Below are 22,677 nucleotides of genomic sequence, written 5' to 3'. Positions count from 1 at the left end.
ATTTCAAATTTAGAAAATGGGGTGAAGGGAACAGAACCCTTGCACAGGGATGTAAGGGCTTTGCTGTCCTAAAGAAAACTGTTGCTATATTATATACTGGAACATGAAGGAGCTGTACATTTCCATAATATCATCTGAACTTCTTAATGGTTAAACAAACTGGATACTTGAACACATTCTAAAATAAATACACTGCCTTGTATTTTTGAACATGTTCAGATATGCTTGTTTTCAGAATTGGATTACTACGGTATTTAGATGATAAGGAACTGTTCATCACAGCAGCTTAATTTGTCAATAACTTTGGATGATTTTTCAGTTATTTTCTTTGCTATCTTTTTAGAAGAAATTATCACATTTTGTAAAATTGCCCATATAAGTACTATAGAGATGGTTTTCAATCCACATTGTCTTCTGAGGACTCATTTCTTTAGGCCATTTCCATTAGACCCTATTCTTTTTTTTATTTGTAACATACTTAAATCACACCATGTGCCATTTATCTCCTAACAGACTGCATATAGGTTTACTAACACAATACTCAGATCACTTGACTTCTTTATGTAATGTAGCTCATTTCAATGTCCCTTTTAGAACTCATATTCATTTTCATTTTTGTCTTTTTCCATACAAAGTACACACCTCCTCCCCACATCTAAGTGGGTATTCATTTTTTGTTAATTACTGTTATTTATTTTGTACAGGACAGCAACAACTTAAGCAAAATTTCATCTCATCTTAGTGTATTTTCCTGCTAAATATAATCCTTACATCACCACATGTAAATATACACTTAGCTATTTATCCTTTTGGGTGATATTTCTGTTCAGATATTTAGTCAGCAACCCACAGCATGTTAGGTAGAAGTGAAATCTGTTGAAGCTTTTTTTCTGAATTTATCCCTAGCTACTGCATCTCATTGCCCATTATTTTCATGATTTCTGAAACAAAACAAGGTCCTTTGCAAGGTCTCTGTAGTCCTACCTTCTTTTCCTTCTAATAGAGCATAAACTTGTTGAGTCTCTGGAGACTCATGCTCACTTATATCATTGGTGCATAAAACAGGATAGACACTGGTGCTGCTCAGGACACTGCAGCTCCACTGTCTCAGGTGACTAGGCCTCTCAAACCAAGAAGGACAGGACATGTGACACCAGTGGAGGACAAAGTAAATGGGTAGAAGGAACTTAATCTTTCACACAAGTGACTAATTTAGGTTACTGACTTTAGCCGAAACAAAAAGGGCCAATAGAAGTGTGTTTAAGATTACGAACAGCATAAATTAAAGGAAGTCAGTGCTAAAAATGTATGAATAATCTTTCCAGAGATCCTTAAAAATACAAACACTTCAGTGTACACACATTCCATCTTGGAGAAACAAAGTGATCCAAAGCAAAAGGAGTAGAAACAAATGTCATTTAGTGAGAGTGCACTATGGAACAAAGAACCTTTAGCCGAAAAACAAAATCAAATCACTAAGATAACCCAATTAAGTTTTTTTTTGGAGTGGACCATATTGTGAAATTATACTAACTGCTTAAAGAGACTCAAGGATATTAGTACTACATAAAATTAATATATGATCATTTTTTATATTTCTGACTGACAGTATTTTAGTTAATCGGTCTCCTTTTCACGCAAAGTAATTAAGTTATTTGTAATGTCTCTATATATCAGTTTTCTACAATTAAAATGAGCTACACTTATAGCAACATTATAGAGTCTAATCTTAAAAAATATTTCTTTCAACCACTTTTGTGTACTTCAACATCACTAGCATTTTTTATGATCCTATACATTCAGTTCTGTTAGTAGTCTTAATTAGTTTCTTCTCTGTGAACTGTGTTTTACCTCAGCTAAGATGTTATTTTCTAAAAAGAAAAAAAAAAAAACACGAAAAGCATTATAAAAGGTAAGGTCTGTGTTATACCTTTATTATTATTATACCTGTATTTTTTTCTACATTTAGCTGGTTTTCTTCTATTCTTTCTTTAAAAAAAGCATGTTTTTTAGCTTTTATGGTACAAGAAAACAGCTGCAGATATATTAACACAGGAAAAATTGCAAAACATTTATGAGAAATGCCAGTTTCCTTTGCCTTTATTTGAAAGGATTCATTAACTATCTTCTTTACATATTGTTTTATTTAACAACTTTTACTGCTTCTGCTTTGTCCTGCAGACTCTGCAAAGAGTAATGTCTTGTCTTCAAAAACATACCTTGCCCAACTGTATTTTTTGTGTCTGTCCATATTTATGTGCCTTCTGTTTTATGTCTATTAATAAATAATTTCTTTTCTTTACTTATTTTCAAAGACTTTTCACACCTTCTCAATATCCTGCCTTTTACCAATATACATAGATATATGATATGTGCAAACACTTTGAGTAATTCCTCACTTGTTACTGTCCTAAAATTTCAAGTACAGATATTTCCCTCCAATTGGCTCATGAAACTGCCATATAACAAGAAAATACAGAGTCTCTGAAGAGACATCAAGTGACTTAATTCCTTTTGTAATGATAAATATTTTTAACAAAATGTAATTTGTAAGGAATGACATGAAATAAGCTGAAGAAACCAAAATTTGTTTGTCATCAGATAGTTTGCTTTATTTCCTGTCAGTTACAGAAGTGGTGTAAGCAATGGGTGAAGTTTGTGGAGATGAGACAGCATCTGCCAAAGTCCTTTGCTTACCTCCATGGCAAACTCATCCTGAGTTTGACAACCTGAGTGCCTTCTGAAAAACATAAGCACTCATACTATTTCTTCAGTGAGGAAGACTGAGTAGATAATCAATGTATGCCTTTTCTGACCCTTTGTAAAATAGGAAATACACTTTTAATATGCTGTAGACTGGTTTGAGCTACTTATTTTTCTTAGATATCAGATCCATATAAGATTACCATTTCTTAGTTTTAACTTCAATATTAAAATCCTTCAGTTATAGTATATATTATACAAAAAAGGTTACAAATGTTCACTAAGCTCGAGCTGTTCTTTTACTTTTCTATCAATATAATTGGATAACTCTAACATTAACACAAGATTTATCACATATACCTACTACTAGTGATTTCCCTGCTTGAAGCTCAGTGGCATTTTTTGCTCTTCTACTTCTAGTCCACTTAAACCAATTCCATCCATCCATCCACAACTCCTTTCTCCCGTTTTTGCTAATGGAGTTGGGGTGTCACTTCAACAGTGACAATCATCTAGAGTCAAGGTTTATACCACCTGGGGGCTAGCCCTTCCACTGTAGTTTTCCCACACCACATGCACACCCATATGTATGACCAATTTAGAGTGTACAATACACCTACTGTATGCTTTTGGAATGTGGGAGGAAACCAGAGCAAACACAGGGAGGACATGCAGACTTCACATAGATGTCACCCCAGATGAGAACTGAACTGGGGAACTTCTTGCTGTGAGTTAACAACACTGCTGTACCACTGTGCCGCCCCTACTTAGACCAGTTATTGGCCCAAAACATGAATATAGCTGTATAGAGTATAATCTCTGATATCCACATCAGCTCACTACCAATCTAACATCCTCTAATTTGACTATATCTGTTGAATACTCCTTTAACTCATCAAAACCTACATGATGTAAAATGTCACACCTCTAGCAGCCTACACGCATTTTACATTCCAGAGCATTTTCTGAAAAATAAACTTAAAAAGCATAAGATAAACAAATGTGAATATTTTATTTTATGAACAATAAAAGCTATTAAAACCATACAAATAGCAATGTTATCAGTAAGAAATAATCTTTACAGTAATCGTCAATGTATTCATAGTCTTTTCCATAAATACTGTAACATATTACAATACACACAAACCCCAAATTATATTTTTAAACTTTCACAAACAAATGTTCATATCTTGAAAACTGTATAACCTAGACATATTGTTAGAGCATTTTTGTTAACCAGACATAAGCTTTCACATGTCAACAATAAACTCCTCTATAACTGCATGTTTATTGAGTTATTTACAGAAATATGAAAATATTTGCTTAATTGTATAAAAAAGATAGTTTTCTTCAACAACATTTAATGTCATGCAATCGTTTGTAAGTCACTCAGTTTTTGAAGTATTAAATACATATGGAAATATTACTTATTTTCATAATTACTAGCAAACATCTAGCAATATTAACAGTATAGTGTGATATAAACCAGCACTGGCCATCAATTGCTTTGTCTCCCACAACGGTGTTTTGCACCATACACCTCAATAACATGTAGGTCTCTCAGTTATGAAAATATGAATATACATTTGAAAATATGAATAATAACTGGCAAACAAAGATTAATTTTTCCACTGCAGGACATCTTACACTAACAATCTTAGTGCCACTTTATTAACAACTGCTTACCCTTTCTAATACTGCCTATTATCAGCTGGTAAGTCACTTAGTTAAAGAAGCCAGACTCAAAAAAGTTCTGGCTGCCATAATGCGATAAGGCTGAGAACTGGAAATATACAAAAAAGACATTTTAGGCTTGAGTAAGTTAAGAACTATAACATTATTTACCTTCCCATCGTGTACTCTGCAGGCTATGAGCATTTAGCTATAGACCCTGGGATTCATGAAATGTTCATGTATCTTGCAGTTTATATTAGGAGTACATGCCCCATCTCATCAAAGGACCAGACCATCTAATGGTGGATTAATTTATTATTCTTTTGCCCTATTGGCATACCTGAAAACGTATTTATCACAGCCAGCAGTTCTAGATGGATATGAAATTAAGCCATTAGGAGCACTGTCATACAAGTTACATATACATGTAACACCCAGCAATGCTATGGTTGCAGTACAAGACTATATACTGGTAGAGCTCCATCTTAAATCCCTTCCTTACAGCTCTGTCCCTGGCCTTATATTCAGTGATGCAAGATCCTCATTCCACCTCCCTCATTGTCGTGCTGCCCCCGGTATAACCTCCTCATTCATTCCCATTGGTTATCATGTCCTCAGCATATCTTTACATGTCATTCCTGGCCTCTCTCCACTGCTGTTACCTAACATAATACTGAAACAGCCTTATTTCACAATATTCTCCCACATTTCTCCCCACCTGCTTGCATGTTCTTTTTACATCATTGTTTAATAATTTTCCCTACCTCCTACCTTTGCTTTTATGTGCATAGTTTCATAGTGTATCTCTTTTAACCTTCCCCTTTGTTATCATGTCTTTACCACATTCTGCTTCACAGGACACTCGCCACTTACCTTCTCCTTCTCGTTATTATGCTCCAGCACTGATACTGTCCTTGCGGTAGTCCTATTTCATTCACTAGTATAGTACGCCAGGTGATATGTCACATTGTTTATTTAATAAAGAAACAATCCTGTACCAATGAACAATTCATGAATATTTATATATCTGCACATGGCTCAAATATTGCTGGTCTATTAAAGGTCAGTACACTGTGTAAAAGTGACTCAAGGCCCGGCTAGTCTAGCATCATTATCAAAGAATATATACTACACTTGATCCTAGCCAAAAGGCTGAGAATGGATTTTGTCCACTTCATGTTACACACAGAACAGATGTGGATACCTGCTGTGATACTATGCTTTTATGTGGCAAGACCATCTCTGCCATCTCACGTCCCCAGGTTTTCTTGGATGTGCAATCCTACAACCCGCCAACATCTTCATTTACACAGCTTGTAAGGACAAGATTTATATATTTATTTACTTCATATAAAGGAAAGCTGCCTGCCGCTATGCTTGTCAGTTCTGTAGATCAGCAGTAGAGTGGAAATTTACTCTCCAGTGCTGACTGTGTGGTGAGCAAAGAGTTGTAGGGGGCAGAACTGGCTTTGTAGTTCAGAAAATACAGAGTATTTGTTATTGATAACAATCATTTTGATGTTATTCGGGGCACAAGGTCCCTTGTACAGGGTATGACATGTTTATGAATCACCCCAATATCTCTAGTATTTCTTTTTGCTTATTTTTCCCTTCTTTTTCATTTTCCTTTCTCTTTATCCTATGCACGTGTTAATATTTGCAGATCTCCATTGTACTCTACTTTACTTTAAAGTAGTTATTGACTTTGAGATTCATTTTTAACTTACTTTGCCATCCTTCAAATGAGAAATTAAACTGACGCCATCTTTCTGAGTTGGCAGTAGTTCATGCAGATGTTAAAGATCCCACAGCGCTTACTGACAAAAGTAGGGGAAGTTCCCTGGTCCCGTGACCAAATCTCCCCTGGTCAGTATGAATACCATAAGAAAGAAAAAAGGAAAACAACATCAAATAAGACAATGGTACCATACTCAAGATTAAGCAATATTTATGGGAACATATAATATCAGAATCAATTCAATATTCAGGATAATGATCTAAACTAATTACTCCATCCAAGCTCACATTGCTCTCTGACAAGTCATTTGACTGTTCTGTCTTACAATTCAACCATTATAGTCACATCTAAACAGTTCATAGCTCATCCCTGAAGCAGCTGAAAACCTACCCAAATAGACATAATGACTACTCATCAGCTCCTACAATTCTAAACTGGGCTCTATCTATCCCCTACACTCATCATCATCCCAGCACATTATCCAGATTCTCTACCAGAAAAAAAAGGCATATGGGGCAAACCGATATGCACTGGTATTTAAAATACCAGTATGAGTTTTAAATACCAGTATGAGGTCGCAGTGCTCATAGGACTGGCAAATACTGACTTGTCGTTTCTAGCTTTTCAGGGCAGTTACAATATAACTCTGGAATACTTACTTAAAGGAAAAGAAATATATGCATAACTAACAAATTAAATAAATAAAAGATTATAAATGTGGTAAAAGCTGCTTGATTGAAAATAAGACATTTGAATCTTCTTAGTGGTCCAGAGGGCTTTTGGAATGAAGTTAGTAACTTGATAGGGCACTGCCATTTAAAAGAGCAATTCGAACTCTTAACACAACAGCCAAACTTTTCCTCACACTAAAAGTCTTTGCTGATTTACTTTGCCTACCATTTTAAAAAAGAACAGATATCCACCTTGCAAAAACAACCATTTTAAAAAAGAACAGATATCTGCCTTGCAAAAACAATACGCTAATATACATTCTGTAGTGCTTACCTCAAAGACTGTACCCCAAACCCGACTTTCTTTTGCCCGGCCTCCATTCAGGACTTTAGTCAGTGGCTTAAGAAATTCCCAAATAATCTTTCATCTAGGCCCAATAGCTTATTGTCTAAATTATGTAAAACATGCAACATTTTCTTTTCTCCGGCATTCTAGTACATCATAAATGTGTCCTTAAGTGATGGAACTTTTTGTGTTTTTTTTGGAAAATGACCACAGTTATTCAATTCCCAAGAAAGACTACCAAAAAAAAAAATCTTACCAATGCATTTCCCTTTTATTTCCACTGTCCTGAGTCTTAAAATGGGTAGTCTTATAATGTCCTAATACTTATCCACTTACCTTATTTTATCTGTTTTATTTATTTAAAATATTTTTATTAACTCATTCCCTCCAATGGAGCTCTTTTGAATGTGTACTCAAACTCCTAGTAGGTGTGACCTAAACCTTTTAAAAAATGAAGTCATTGCCTTAACAGTTCAGACAAATGTTTGCATTCCTAGATCCATAAGTGTTAAAATAAAACTGTAAATGGCAAACTACTCAAAACAAAGTAACCTTATCAGTGGTTGCATTTATTCAGTTCTAGGTCTTAAACTGCATTTTATAAACCACAGTAACCACAGTAAACATGAACTACATAATGTTGTATACACAGTGTACGATACCTCAGTACCCCGTCAAGCAATGCACATACTGCCAGCAGCATTTTCTTCATACAGCTGTGACCTCTCATATGAGGCCAAACAATTCTGTTTGTGTCATTTGATTATTTAGAGAAATATGAGCTCCCCGGGCCTCTGCTGAAAACAGGTTCTGTAGACCCAGTCAGACCACCCGCATTAAACAAATGTCAAATAAATAAATAAATAAATGAGAATTATTAAAATACAAATAAATAATATGCAAGTATATTCAATATTTCTATCTGTGCTAGCAGAAGTCAAATATCAATACCGTTGTGTTTCCCATTCTGTGAGCTTTAAAATGAAATCTTCTGACACCTTGTATGTAAATGGTTTTGGAATTATTAATACAAACATAAATCAACACTATTTGATACCTACAGGCTTCATTATGGCATTACTGCAATAACAACTGGTGGTATCACTTGGCTGCAATGAGTTAACTGAGTTAGTCTCACTGGACCTTTGGCCTCTTTTCAGGGTGGACCCGAGGTGATCTTCATACTGGCTAGAGGAAATTTGGCGAGGGAACCAATGTACTTCTCCAGCTCTTTTCCATAAGTGCTGTGGGATCTTTCACATCTGTATGGACTACTGCCAGCTGAGGGAGATGGAACCTCCGTTTAATGTCCCATCTGAAGGATGTCACAGTCAGGAGTATAGCAACTCCCTTATGCTACAATATAGTGTCAGTATTTTGACAATGAAACTACACATCTTGTGCCAGGTTACCTTACTATGGACTGACACACAAAAATAAATCCTTCTAAATACGAAAAAGAGTAAATGAAGGGAATAGTGGCAACTTTACCACTTTCAGTTCTGTGTGTAGCACGAGAATGAATCACACTCACTGAAAAACACTTTTAGTGAGATTTAAGCTTGCACATATCCCCACTCAGGTGCAACTATGGTGATAGAATCTATGAATTGGGAGGTGTAGCGGGTCTCCTTTGATAAGAAAGGTAAAGAGAATTGACCCTGCTAATAAAACAGGCAGTTTTCAGTGATTGTGTTTCATATTACTGACACTCACAGAAAGTGCCTTTAATGATTTGTCATGAATCCAAATGAAATGGGGTCATTCTTATATGGTTATTAAAACTTTTTACTCTCTTGGTTGTCACAAATAAATGCTGGTATTTATGTGATAGAGTTTGTTCCCTACTTAGCTCTCATAGCTAAAAAACTGCCTGCCAGAGCACTGTTTCAGAGTTAAAATAAAATACTCTTTCTCTCTCTCATGCGCATGTGCATACATACACACACACACACACACACACACACACACACACACACACACACACACACACACACACACACACACACACACACTCACATGCACATACTCTCTCTCTCTCTCTCTCTTTGAGCAGGTGGATATGAGTGTATCCCAATGGTCAGTACTTGCCCACTCCTCATCACCATCATCAAAATCTTCCTTCCTGGAATACCTGCTATTTCCTCTGCAGAGAACATGGTGACCTAAGCATCTGTTGAATCCTTATATATCATCAAGCAATTCTTAACCATCTATCTTAATAAGACTTTCCAGTGGCTTAATTCTCTGGACCTCATGCTAACCATTAACAAAGCAGTTGTCATGCTATTTATGACCCCTGGGCTGTAGCATTCCCCTAAGGAGGCAGTCTCATCTCAGTCATTTGAACGCTGTTCAAGTTAAATCCTAATGTGTTCTTCACCCCACACAAAAATAGACCCATAGCAGATAGCAGTGGTGGAGGTACTTCTGGCAAAGTGCTATGAAGTTTATCACTACAAGCCCTTGGAGTCTACAGACCCCTTGCTCAAAGAGTCATGCTACTGACTATGGAGAGTGTCCTGTTTCACATACCTACAGAGTCATTTCCAAATTGCTACAACCTTCAAGCAGCACTTAACAACATTTTCTTCTTTATGGTAGACTCCCCCAGGCCATAATATCACAGTACCATGGTGCTAAAAACAAATATATGTCCAGTACCCCAAAAGGTAATTCTAGTGTCTTCTATGTAGGCCAAAAACATCTCCAAGTAAACTACTGCCCCCCCCCCCCATCATCACCACCACCACCAAGTTCTTACTATAACCAATGTCCTATCTTTGTTCTCTGAGGAATTTCAGTTCTGATGCAGGACACTAACTCTTCTTCAGCACTCACTTGAAATGTTTCACCAAGGTTTCTCATTCTGAACCCTAAGCTGCGGAGCTTTACCGCTGCACATAGGTTCATAGGTGTGTACTAGGTTAATGGCCCTGGAACCTATATAAGCTTAGCCCAAGAAGATTCCCTGGCATCATGCTGCCCAAAGTTAGTTCCCAGTGCCCCTGTCAAGCAAGGCCACTGAAGTGATCCCCAGGGTGAACTTCCTATTGCCCACCCACTCGTCAAGATTTCTCTTAAAGAGGGCCAGTGAAGTGCTCTGATTGACGTGAATGGGAAGTGTGTTCCAGAGTATGGGAAGTCTCTGGGTAAGGAACCTGTCCCTCCAGCATGTTCTGTGTATTGTGGTATTGAGGTTAAGGTACTGGAGTGTGCGGTACAGAGGGATTGGGATTTCTTTAGGTGTAGCATATCTAGCAGCTCTGGGTCAGACATGGCTTTGTAGGTCAAGCAGAGATCACCTCTAAGAGACAGAGTATAGCTGGAGTTTTTTGAGTCTGTCCCTATAGGAAATGTGTCTCAGGCTTAAGATCCTCTAAGTGAGGTATTTTTGTGGCCTTTCCAGTTGTTGTAGGTGTCTAGTGAGGTACATACCAAATGGGGCATTGTGTTCTATAACAGGTCTAATGAGGGACGAGTAGAGAGCGATTATGACCTCTTTCTTCCTGGATAAGAAGCCTTTTGTAATGAGATGTGCCACATAGAAGGACTTTCTGACTACAGTGGCAATGTGGTTATCAAAGTTGAGGTTGCTGTCAACCTGTGTCCCTAGGTCTCTTATCACACCTTCAGTGTTTAGTTGACTACCGCCTATGTGGTAGTTCATGGGCACCTAATTTTTCCCAAAGGGAATGACAACTTTATTAAAAATTCACCTGAAGTGAGTACATTGTGTGTGCCAGATCAATGTTCACTACCCTGCATTTTTAACAACATAAGCATAAACCCTGCACTGAAAGCCTGATATAAATTATAGACTGTACTGTGAATTTTAGTCAGGCAGTAAAAGAACATGTGTTTTTTCTGGGTGGGAGATTTTCCTTCTGCACCTTTCCCCTTGTTACTTATGACATTCGGTTGCAAATATACCTCACATTCTAGTGCTTATAACCCCCCAATGTATTAGATTTTCTCCTGTTCACTGGTATTATTTTTTAACTTTTATGTCCATATCTGTCATTTCTCTATCACATGTTCTGCATTCTGTTCTCTAATTTTTTGGCTGGTTTCATGAAAGATCCCACTTTGTGTAGTGCAGGGCTGCATTAGGCATTAACGGCACACTGTGTTCTATAATACTTGAGTTTAACAATTGGCTTAGTTTTTGGTGTCATACAAAGCGGATTCAATATTTGTTGGGCTGGGAGGATATGGTTGATAGATGTCAATGCTTTGCAGGGGTGGTCTGCAGTCATTCCCTTTAGGCTTTGAATATTTACTAAAACCTTGTCCACTCCCCATAGTGCCTTTATTAGGCATTGCCATCCTGGTAAAACATCTGACATATCTAAACCAACCGAGAATTATCTAAAGGCAATACTGCTCAATGCCAGGTGTCTAAACAAAAAACTTCTCTCCCTGCAAGCTGTCATAACCCTAGATAATGTAGATGTCTGTGTAGTTAATGCAATGTGGTTTAAATATAGCTGAGCTATAATGCCTTGCATACATTTAGCCCAGCTACTTCACCGAAGGGAACATAAGGTGAGGTTACCTCAATTTACATCAAAAATAATTACACTTCAAGATTAGTCAAGCAGTATGACACACTTCAGCTGCTGCACATATAACTCTTCATAAGCAAAGTCTTTTGTGACTGACATCTTTCAGAGCTATAAGTCTCCATCTATGACCCAGGAAATCCATACCACTTACTTAAATGAACTTGAGTCACTTTCCATTCAGCCCAACACCATACTCATGGGTGACCTCAACTACCTCACTATAAAATGTGAGTCATGCACAACCTCAAACTTGCAGGCACAAAGATTCATGGACAAGCTGGTCTATACACCAACTAGGGGCAGCAAGATCCTTGACTTAGTTTTCCCAACATAGGAGAAAGTTGCACCCCCACATGTATAATATCCTCACAGGTTAGTTCAGACTATAAAGCCATCTCCTTCAAAATAAAAATAAAATCTGGGACACTAGGTAACAGTAGAAATTTTAGGAATTATTTTGAGGTAAAATTCCTAGTATGAAGTGACACCCTGTTAAAATTTCAAGCCCCTTCAAACCAAGGGAACACTGCTGCCAATGTGGAGTCACTCACAAAAAAACATTTACAATCATATACACAGCTGCATAGATGCAGTGTTAACAACACAAAATAATCAAAGAACAAACTCAAAAAAGCAAGCCTGCCTGGAAGAATTCCAACATTAATAGATTGCATAACAAAAGGAAGAAAACCTTGGCCAAAAATAAAAAAATGCAATACCCTGCAAGATAAGAACTCCTTCATCAAACTAAATAAACAATTCAGGGGACTAATTAAGTCTAACCAAACCTAAAGCCAAATTTTAGGTAAAAGTAGCCTCCCAGACTAAGGGCACCCACAATGCATTCTTCAACTATGTCCAAAACCTCAGCGGTGATACACAACAATGTGTTGAACTAATTGTAAATGGAGCTACCTATACTAGGCCAGAGGATATAGCAAATCTACTGGCCAATAAATTCAACTTCAATTTTACCCCCACTTTCTCTCCAGATACCTCTCAAAACTACCCCCAACCATCAGTAGGGGAACATGTCCTAAATGCACTGTCCAAAGCAAAATCACTGCATCAATGAAACCTGATGATATTCTGGATGCCTCCTTAATAGCATAAAATATGGCCTATTGGGGCCACTAAAACCACTTTTCAGCCATTACCTCCAAACAAGCATTGTGACAAACAAATGGAGGACTGCAGCTGTTATCCCTTTGCACAAGGGCAGGCTATCCACAGACCCAGGAAAATACAAACTCAAAATGCTAACTTGTCTCATATGTAAGGCCATGGAAAAATAGTCATGGACATGATAAATAATGACATAGGAAACCTTCTGACACTGGATCCAACTCAGCCTGGTTTCATCAAGGGCAGATCATGCCTACTCAGCCTGGAGGACTCCTTTCAGAAGGTCATCAAAGCAATGGTGGACACCAAAATGGTGCATACTGACTACTTCAATCTTGCCAAAGCATTCAACACAATACTCCACTCAGGAATTGTAGACAAGCTCACTAAATTAGGTATAAATCCCTATGTCATCTATTGGATAGCCAGCTGGCTCAAAGACAGGACATAAGTCAGGATAGGTGAGTACACCTACACAAAAAGGCCAGTCACTAGCGAACCCCCACCCCCAGGCTCAGTGCGGTGGCTGCTCATCTTTGGCATCTACTTCTCTGAAGTTAGACCCAGCATCAAAGACCTCTGGCTGACCAAGTCTGCAGACAATTACAAACTAAGTGCAGTTATAGAAAACCACAAAAATACAAAGACCCTTCAAAAATTCCAGGCACAGTATAGTAACTGGTGCCAGGGTCATCATATAAATCTCAATGGCAGAAATGTATAATAGCATCTTTAAGAAAGACAACCACAACTGGAAATTACTGCATTGCTAATACACCTCTAAGAACTGACCCATGTTTTCAGTGATTTGGGAACATATGTAGATGGTGACTTGGCCTTTGACTATCATATATACAGTAATAAGGAAATCATTCTGCATTGTGCAATTTATAAGCAAGGGTCATCTATGTTCAAAGATGTTATTGTTATAACATTATTATTGTTATTATTGTTATTGTTATTATTGTTATACTTGTTAGAACAATCATTGAGAACAATACCCCTTTAGTATGTATCTGACCAGGCATGAACATCCACAGAGGTTCCTCACAGAAAGAATACAAGGTGTAGACAAAGTGTTCTACATGGACCACCTCATAGACTTATCCTTGTACTCAGTCTCCTACAGGCTGCTCAGATTTATGCCTGGCCTTCAAAACATCCTCTGATCCAGTCCTTATAGACCTGTTGCACATCCACAAATCAAATGGCATTAGTAACACCCAATCTAAGACCCAAACCTCATCTGCAGCATATATAAGATATGTTGGATGGTCAGGTATGTGTCTCAGAGATGGCTCCTTCTCTAGAACAGGCTTCCCATCCATGTGAAACAGAGATCCTCCTTGCACTTACTCAAGGGTAACAGATCACTGGATGGAGAATTGTAAATTTACCCCTGCCTGTCACCCATGTCCCTATTAGAAAGATGAAGCTTGTAAATATTCAATCATCCATACGCAAGCTATAGCCCCCAATAAAATGATGGGTATCAAAAACTGTCAAATATATTTAGGAAGCCTGGCTAGGATTTAAAAGGACCATTAGCCTATGAATTACCTGTGAACCTATAAAATGGAAATAGTTTTGCATGTGTGAAGACCTCTTATACCACATTTGTTCCACAGTGTCCTAACAATGATCTTAAAGAAAACACAACATAACTTTGCGGTTCATGTGTGACTCAGAAACATGCATTGTTCTGTATGTTATTTGAATTCCTCTGGCTCACTTTTACACCATACAACTTGAGTCATAAGACAAGGCTTAGTAACATGTAATGCATTTTGGGTAGTGGGTCACCCTGCAACTTAATACTACAATAACAGTAGGCGCTCTTACAGTGAGCCCCATTCCCTTGCTGTCAGCCATAATACTGCATTATGTGGCTGGTGGCTCTTTGCTGTTTGGCTATTCTGACTTAAACCTACACGTTTTCATGATATAACCTGATGGAATGGCCATTTGTATTGCACTCTGCTATTAAATCTTTCATAACACAATAAAATAGAAGTCCCAGACACATTGCTGCACTGTGAAGAAGAGTTTGCAGTGTGATATTCATAACTCACACTATCAGTGGTTTCCATATTCTTGTAATGCAACATTTTTTAATGAATCTCATCTCTTCTTTTTCATATTGCTGTACTCTAGCTATGCATTTATTTTATGGTTCCTGTGTCCCAATTAACATATTAGATTTTCTTCTACATTTCTTTTCATATTTCTTTCCATAAGGAAAATATTTAGAATGTGTCCATTTTTGCCATACAAACCACATGCTATCTTTTACAGTTTTATTTTATGCTGACGTTTACAGCACAAAATGCATTGAAAATTTAGCTATCTCTCAGATGTCTTCCCTATGCATTGAAAATTTAGCTATCTCTCAGATGTCTTCCCTATGCATTGAAAATTTAGCTATCTCTCAGATGTCTTCCCTATGCATTGAAAATTTAGCTATCTCTCAGATGTCTTCCCTATGCATTGAAAATTTAGCTATCTCTCAGATGTCTTCCCTATGCATTGAAAATTTAGCTATCTCTCAGATGTCTTCCCTATGCATTGAAAATTTAGCTATCTCTCAGACATCTTCCCTATGCATTGAAAATTTAGCTATCTCTCAGACGTCTTCCCTATGCATTGAAAATGTAGCTATCTCTCAGATGTCTTCCCTATGCATTGAAAATTTAGCTATCTCTCAGACGTCTTCCCTATGCACATTTGAAGCACCTTCGAGGTTACTCCACCCCAGTAAATTACCATGCCTTTACTATTGACGAACAGAAGTTACTTGGTAAATAACTGTTGGCCATTTCAACCACATCATAAAAACATACATTTCCAAGCCCATGTCTGCAGGCCATAATTACTGAATGTTGTTCCAATTACAGCACATTTTTTAAAGAGAACAGCAAACTTTGTGTTGACAGTTCAAATATATATGTAATTATTTTCATAATGAGTGTAAATAGAGGAGTTGCTTCCATTTTTGTACAGACTTCAGTATTTTAATCTGTTTATACTTAAACCCAGATCTGTCGATTTCTTGCATGCTTTTGAAGCAGATGCCATACTCTAGCCATTGATGGATGTATCAACACAAGTATTTCATACACAGGTTAACTCTTCAGGGGTTTTAGCAGCCCTCACAATTTACAAAATTTCTGCTAAGTATAGGGTTACTAAATCACCCAGTTTTTGCAGAACAGTCCCGATATAGGCACTTATGTTCTGGAAAAAAAGAAGAAAAGGAAAGAAAATGGCACATTCTTATATTTATGGAAGAAATATTTTTCTTCTAAGCACTGCAGAAAAATACAGTGAGGCATTTCACAGAAACAACAATGATAAAACAGAAAATTTTATTTTGATAATAAAGTAAAATTAAGCATTTTGCAATGGATGTGAGTGTGGCTTGTAGTACAAAAATCTCATATTTCAGTAAGAAATGTCCCACTTTGTACAGATGAATAGGTGACAGCCCTTGACTACTAGCATTTAATTTTCCCTGTAGGCTATGATCCTCCCAACAATCGATTTAACTGGGTTTGTTAACATTTGCATAACTACGATATATAATTATTAGCTCACCCTTGACTTTAATGGGTACCAGTAGTCATTCTTCCATACTCTGTTTCTGCAACTCCTTTTTAAAGAAACCAAACTTCCTCTATATTTTCCCCATTCATTTTCTTGTCTAGCCACATTATTGAATATGTTCTTCAGTCTTAAATTTCCTAAGAAAATGCTATAGATGTTCAAAAACTTTTCACCTTTTTCTTGAGACATACTCTACTTTGACTTCACCACACTATCCTTTATTATTTTCTTTATATTATTTATCTTTGCTATTGAATACATTTACATTATCCCCCTCACCCTATCCTGTTCACTGCTGGTAAGATTTGATTTTTTTCTCTACATGTTTCAATACTACCTGTTTTACTGGATCTTTGAAGCATCTTCATTAAAATGATCACCACCATAAACTCAAGGATATTAAACAATGGTTCATTACTACTCCCCTCAAAACTAATATGTTATCTCACCTTCCACAAAATTTTACTCAGAGTTTCTTGCTTAACAACCACAATCACTTTCTTGTCAATTTGATATATAAAAATACTGTATGCTTCAAGAAGCCATACCTGTCAACAAAATTCCACAACAAAATAAATGCACAAAATAAATAAGCTATAAAATTAAGGTCTTAATGCATGTATAAATCAAGACCCATGACAGCATCCCACAGTATCACAAAATACTGAAAGACAATGCCTCTTTAAAAAATACTTACATATTTTAAAAAGCTACATAAATGGAGGAGCCTTTCATTACTTTTATAAATAAAATCTATCCTGACTTGTCCAAGGAACATGTATGATCAGATTATGGTCAGAAAAAAATATAGTAAGAATCCAAAAAAAGCACATTTTCATGAATAGACAATAACGTGGGGACAACAGATCATTAGAAGACTCCAAACAAAATAAAAAAATCCCCAAATCTTCTACCATATAAATACTAATCAGTAAAAACAAAATGAAAACTCCAGCAAAGCTAGAACTTCCGCTGAGTGACCTCCCAAACCTCTTGTGTCCGAGGCACATGGGATATATGCAAATGACCCTTATGAACATCAGGTGCGCCATGATGAAAATATTTAGAATGTGTCCATTTTTGCCATACAAACCACATGCTATCTTTTACAGTTTTATTTTATGCTGATGTTTACAGCACAAAATGCATTGAAAATGTAGCTATCTCTCAGATGTCTTCCCTATGCATTGGAAATGTAGCTATCTCTCAAATGTCTTCCCTATGCATTGAAAATTTAGCTATCTCTCAGATGTCTTCCCTATGCATTGAAAATTTAGCTATCTCTCAGATGTCTTCCCTATGCATTGAAAATTTAGCTATCTCTCAGATGTCTTCCCTAGGCATTGACAATTTAGCTATCTCTCAGATGTCTTCCCTATGCATTGAAAATTTAGCTATCTCTCAGATGTCTTCCCTATGCATTGAAAATTTAGCTATCTCTCAGATGTCTTCCCTATGCATTGAAAATTTAGCTATCTCTCAGATGTCTTCCCTATGCATTGAAAATTTAGCTATCTCTCAGATGTCTTCCCTATGCACATTTGAAGCACCTTCGAGGTTACTCCACCCCAGTAAATTACCATGCCTTTACTATTGACGAACAGAAGTTACTTAGTAAATAACTGTTGGCCATTTCAACCACAACATTTTCATTTTGTTTTTACTGATTGGTTTTTCAGTGACCTTCTCACTTATTGTTTTACCATACGGATACTAAATAACAAAGTAAAATTGCATTTCTATACCTTGTCTAGTGAATCTTTAGGATCATGACTGCTTCAGACATTAAATCATTGCAATACATTAAGACAATTATTGTTTCTTCCATGCAGAGTGGTATATACACTGCCTGTTCCTAATATAACTTACTCTGTGGTGAAAGGTGGTCCCTCCTTTGTAACAGCAGGACTTAGTCAATAGACATTACGACCATTCAGCAAATAACCCTTTTTTCAGACTGTCAATAACCCCTCCCTATCCTATAATGTACCATGGTGCCAAGCCTCTCCAGATTCTGGATGCTGTGCCTCAGATCAGACAGATGTTAAAACATCCCCAGGCTGACACTGATACTTAAGAAGATTTGGGTTGCATTTGTGACTATTGTCCTACTACTGGTAGGTTATTTCCTTCCTGCCTTATACTTCTTAGACATTTTCTCTGAAGTTTTGATAATTTTTTGTATCACCCTTTTTTTCCCACCTTTCTAGTCCAAGGTCCACATTGTCAGTTTACAGTGTTATTCTTCCAACCTTTGTAAAGTTTTTCTTTATTTCTTTTTTTTTTTCTTTCTTTCTTCTTTTGCTTGGACACCTACCCATTTATCAAAATGGGATGAAAATGACACAAAAGGCAAAAGTAAGCTGTGAGGAAAAAACGGTAGTGCTGCAGAGTGCAAGTCTAACAGTGCATAGGTCAAACAAGAGCTTCAGTGCCACAGAGACCAGCAGCTTACCCATCAGATAAAGAATGAAGAGCAGCAGATCACCTTGAGACGTGAGTAAACACAGACTGCGCATTTCCATTAAGGATACCCAATTATTTGTCCCCTGTAATGGACTTCCAGAGACATATCAGATGAAATGTACCAGACAGCAGCACAGGTACCTACTGCACCTGCCAAGGACAAATTTCTCTCCCTATAAGTAACGGTCTTTACTAAGGCCAGACTCATGATACATGTTACCAGCAACAAAATACTACCACCAGATCAGGCATTACTATTTAAAGGCATGCGTGGCACCATTTAACAGACTCTGTCAAGGACACAAAGGTAACTTTCATCAACACCCCTTTTTAAGGACCTTGTTTATTTGGGATATCAGTTAAGGTGTATCCTGAAAGTATGGAAAAGGAAAGCAAGATCTTCATGGTTATGGAAATCACATTTCAGCTGCCTGTACACTCCTTTACAAGGATGTAGAGCAGACAGCCAGATGTGGTTCAGACATGGCACCCCCAAGTAAATTTCTTTGTAATTGTCAGACAGTCAGAGATGACAGGTGGTTAGTTTGTCCTGTGGCCTAGCCTGACTTATCCTCAAGAGGCATTCAGACATTATCTGTCCCTCCATCACTCCACCTGCTAATTGATCGCCAAGAACAGATGGTTCAGGGCAGTCATATCCCAATGCTGTAAAGGTCCATTTCTTTCAACTCCAGCTCCAGTTTCTTACCTTTGAATGATAACCCACCGTCCTGTATAGTATACTAAAGTGAGGGTACTGTCTACTCTGAATCTGATAACCTAACCTTCCCTCCATATCTCTATTATCTCTTATCACCAAAAAAGGTTTTTTAAGGGTCAAGTCAAAAATTCCCATTAAAAGTTAAAGTCATAAATTAAATATCCTCTAAAGGAGAACCCAAAGACTGACAAGAAGAATTATTTGTATCATAACCCTACAAGGAATGATCATAAAAAGAAAATATTTGTTTTCATTAAATTAGCAAGGGGAAGGGGTTGGGTTTCTTATATTTTTACCTTCATGAACTTTCATAGGTACATGTGAAACTTCACATATCTTATAATATGTCTAAAGTTTGGCATTGGTCTGACAAAGGTAGTAAACTGATTTAGGTCCCTGATGTTTCATTATGATTTCCCTTGCAAAGGCCTTGTAGTCAATGGAAAATTATGTTAAGACAGGAAATGAATTAGAAGCAGTTATACTGGGCTTGGATTTGTTAAATACTGCTGAAGAGGTGGGTTCATCAATTGTGATCCCTGGACCTGCTATGACCATAGAGAATACAAGTAAAAATATCAAGGGAGGTGTTGCTAAAATCTTATCTTTCTTTTGATAAGTCTCATGTCCTGTTTTTGGGAGTTTTTTATATATTTATAACATCATCAGAAGAGGAAATAGAACTTTAAGATTTATATTTTGAAGATCTGCTGTTTCCTTTAATAATTTGGCTTTCGGGTTCAAGTTCATTAAATCACTGAATAATTAAGCCCTATATAAAAGTGAAAAAAAATAATAATAAACCAACTTATGCTGTGTCAGCTGTTTCTTGTAAAGCTCCCTGCTGTCTATCTTAAAATAGATCTGAATGATAAAATAATGAAAAAATAAAATATAGTTACTTACGGTAATCCTACAGGATAACAGAATATTCCAATCACAGTTTAACATTTTATTTACTTCTGATAAAGCATTTTTGAAAAAATGATGAATAGCTGACAAGCATAAGCCACTATGCAGATAAAATTACATTGATATACATGTGGAAAACAAAGCACTAACAGCACCAAGAAGAACTGAAGAAAGCTCCTTACATTGCTATAAAGAATTTTATTCCACACAGCTAACTAAGGTGATGCAGAATGCCATGTAGGCCTCCATAATGATAAAGGCACAGCTGATGAAAATTCTGGCCAGGAAAAACAAGCATTCATGGTGGATTATAACAAATATTGTGAGTTACTGTTACAGTAAACATCAGCAAAGAAGATCAAAGTTGTGTTTATTTCAATCTGAGGCCTGAGGCCAAGCAAAGTACATTATAATGGGAACAGAGCATGCAATCATAGACGTAATCTGTGAATGCACAGACTGGACATTGGGGAAACATGGAAAAGGAGCAGTTGGGATTACATAGTTGGTGCTAATTCTTTCTATGTGATTGTGCAGTCTCAGATTTAGTGTATATATAAGTATCACAAACTGAGTTTTAGACAGGGCTTGTCCCTACACACAGAGAGGATGTTTTATATATTTGAAATCCAGTGATCTGTGTAGCCTCTCTATTGGCAGTTATTTTGATGTGTTTTGTTATTTCAGGGTTTTAATGTGGGTAATCCTTCAGCAGTCAAGCTTTGAAGTCTTGGCTGTTGACAACATTGGTTAGCAGTCATATGCCTTGTACTATTATAATCACCTTCTGTAGCCTAGTAAAATTCTTTATCTCAAGAAACGAAAATTAAAATTGTGTCAGCCCAAAATCTATATGAAATAAAGAGTAACACAGAAACTAAACTTTTAAAATTCTAAATGCACTCCACTTTTTCCTCACACACAGGATTTTCTGTTCAGAAGTGGGGTCTAGTATGTTTGATTCTTTGGTAAGTAAGAATAGTAGTTGTCGAAAATTACAAGACTACAAACCCCAGCAGGAGAGAAAAATAAGGAAGCAGTGACAAAGGCAAGATTAACTGTACACTACAGAATTGTTATGGATTTCTAAACAGGAGAACAGAGCATAGCCTGAACTTCCTAAGGAAGTTTAAGTCTCTCTGGTATGTGACAGCATGGGCAAGGAAATAGTGAAGATAGGAGTATACTAATATCATTTTAGATGGCAAATTCTAGACCGTTGGTTTCTTTCTGTTGTTAATATAACAAACTAGTCCAGACATAGCAACCAGTTTGACAATATTTGCTTTATGTTTATCGAAAACAGTTACTGTGAACACATTACATAAAATGTATGTTTTGTTACTATGTTTCCTGGTGACTGACTATATGTGTACTATAAAATACTGCTAAATGAAGCATCTAAAATAGAATACTAATTAGCGTAGTGTATGTGGTTACGGAAAGGCCACTTAAATATAAACTTAGATTGGACTGTCATAAGGCTTTGATACTAGAATGTTCATAGCCTTTCAGAGAACAAAGTAAACATACATTTTCATACTTACCGATTCTACAGAACAAATCTAATGTCTTAGCGATAAAAAAATATATACTTTGAAAGTTAATTCATCCCTTTTAAGATATGTATGAGTCAAACAGTACCCACAACAGTGGTATCAATATTGGAAAACAACCTAATATGTTCACTTCTGTGAAACTTGTAGTTGATTTTGTTCTGTGAAAGGCTATGAACATTCTAGTATCAAAGCCTTATGACAGTCCAATCTAAGTTTATATTTAAGTGGCCTTTCCGTAACCACATACACTATGCTAATTAGTATTCTATTTTAGATGCTTCATTTAGCAGTATTTTATAGTACACATATAGTCACCAGGAAACATAGTAACAAAACATACATTTTATGTAATGTGTTCACAGTAACTGTTTTCGATAAACATAAAGCAAATATTGTCAAACTGGTTGCTATGTCTGGACTAGTTTGTTATATTAACAACAGAAAGAAACCAACAGTCTAGAATTTGCCATCTAAAATGATACTGCTCAGAGTAAGAAATAAAGTCCATGTTATTTTCAATGTGTGAATCACTGTTTTCTGTACCTTTGTTTTACAACACAGCACATATGACACACACAGAGTCTTGTTGCT

The 22,677-nt window shown here is 36.6% G+C and overlaps 1 pseudogene; it reads right to left on the bottom strand.

Moving 5' to 3' along the window:
* Nucleotides 1–5,326: 5,326 nt before the first annotated feature.
* Nucleotides 5,327–5,541, bottom strand: LOC122809850 (annotated as a pseudogene).
* Between the last annotated feature and the right edge of the window lie 17,136 nt (nucleotides 5,542–22,677).

Source organism: Protopterus annectens, chromosome 8.part0 (assembly GCF_019279795.1).
Source record: "Protopterus annectens isolate FY-2018-M chromosome 8.part0, PAN1.0, whole genome shotgun sequence".
Taxonomy (NCBI): Eukaryota; Metazoa; Chordata; order Ceratodontiformes; family Protopteridae; genus Protopterus; species Protopterus annectens.
The sequence above is the reverse complement of the archived record's forward strand: the minus strand, read 5'-3'. Positions and strand labels throughout refer to the sequence as shown.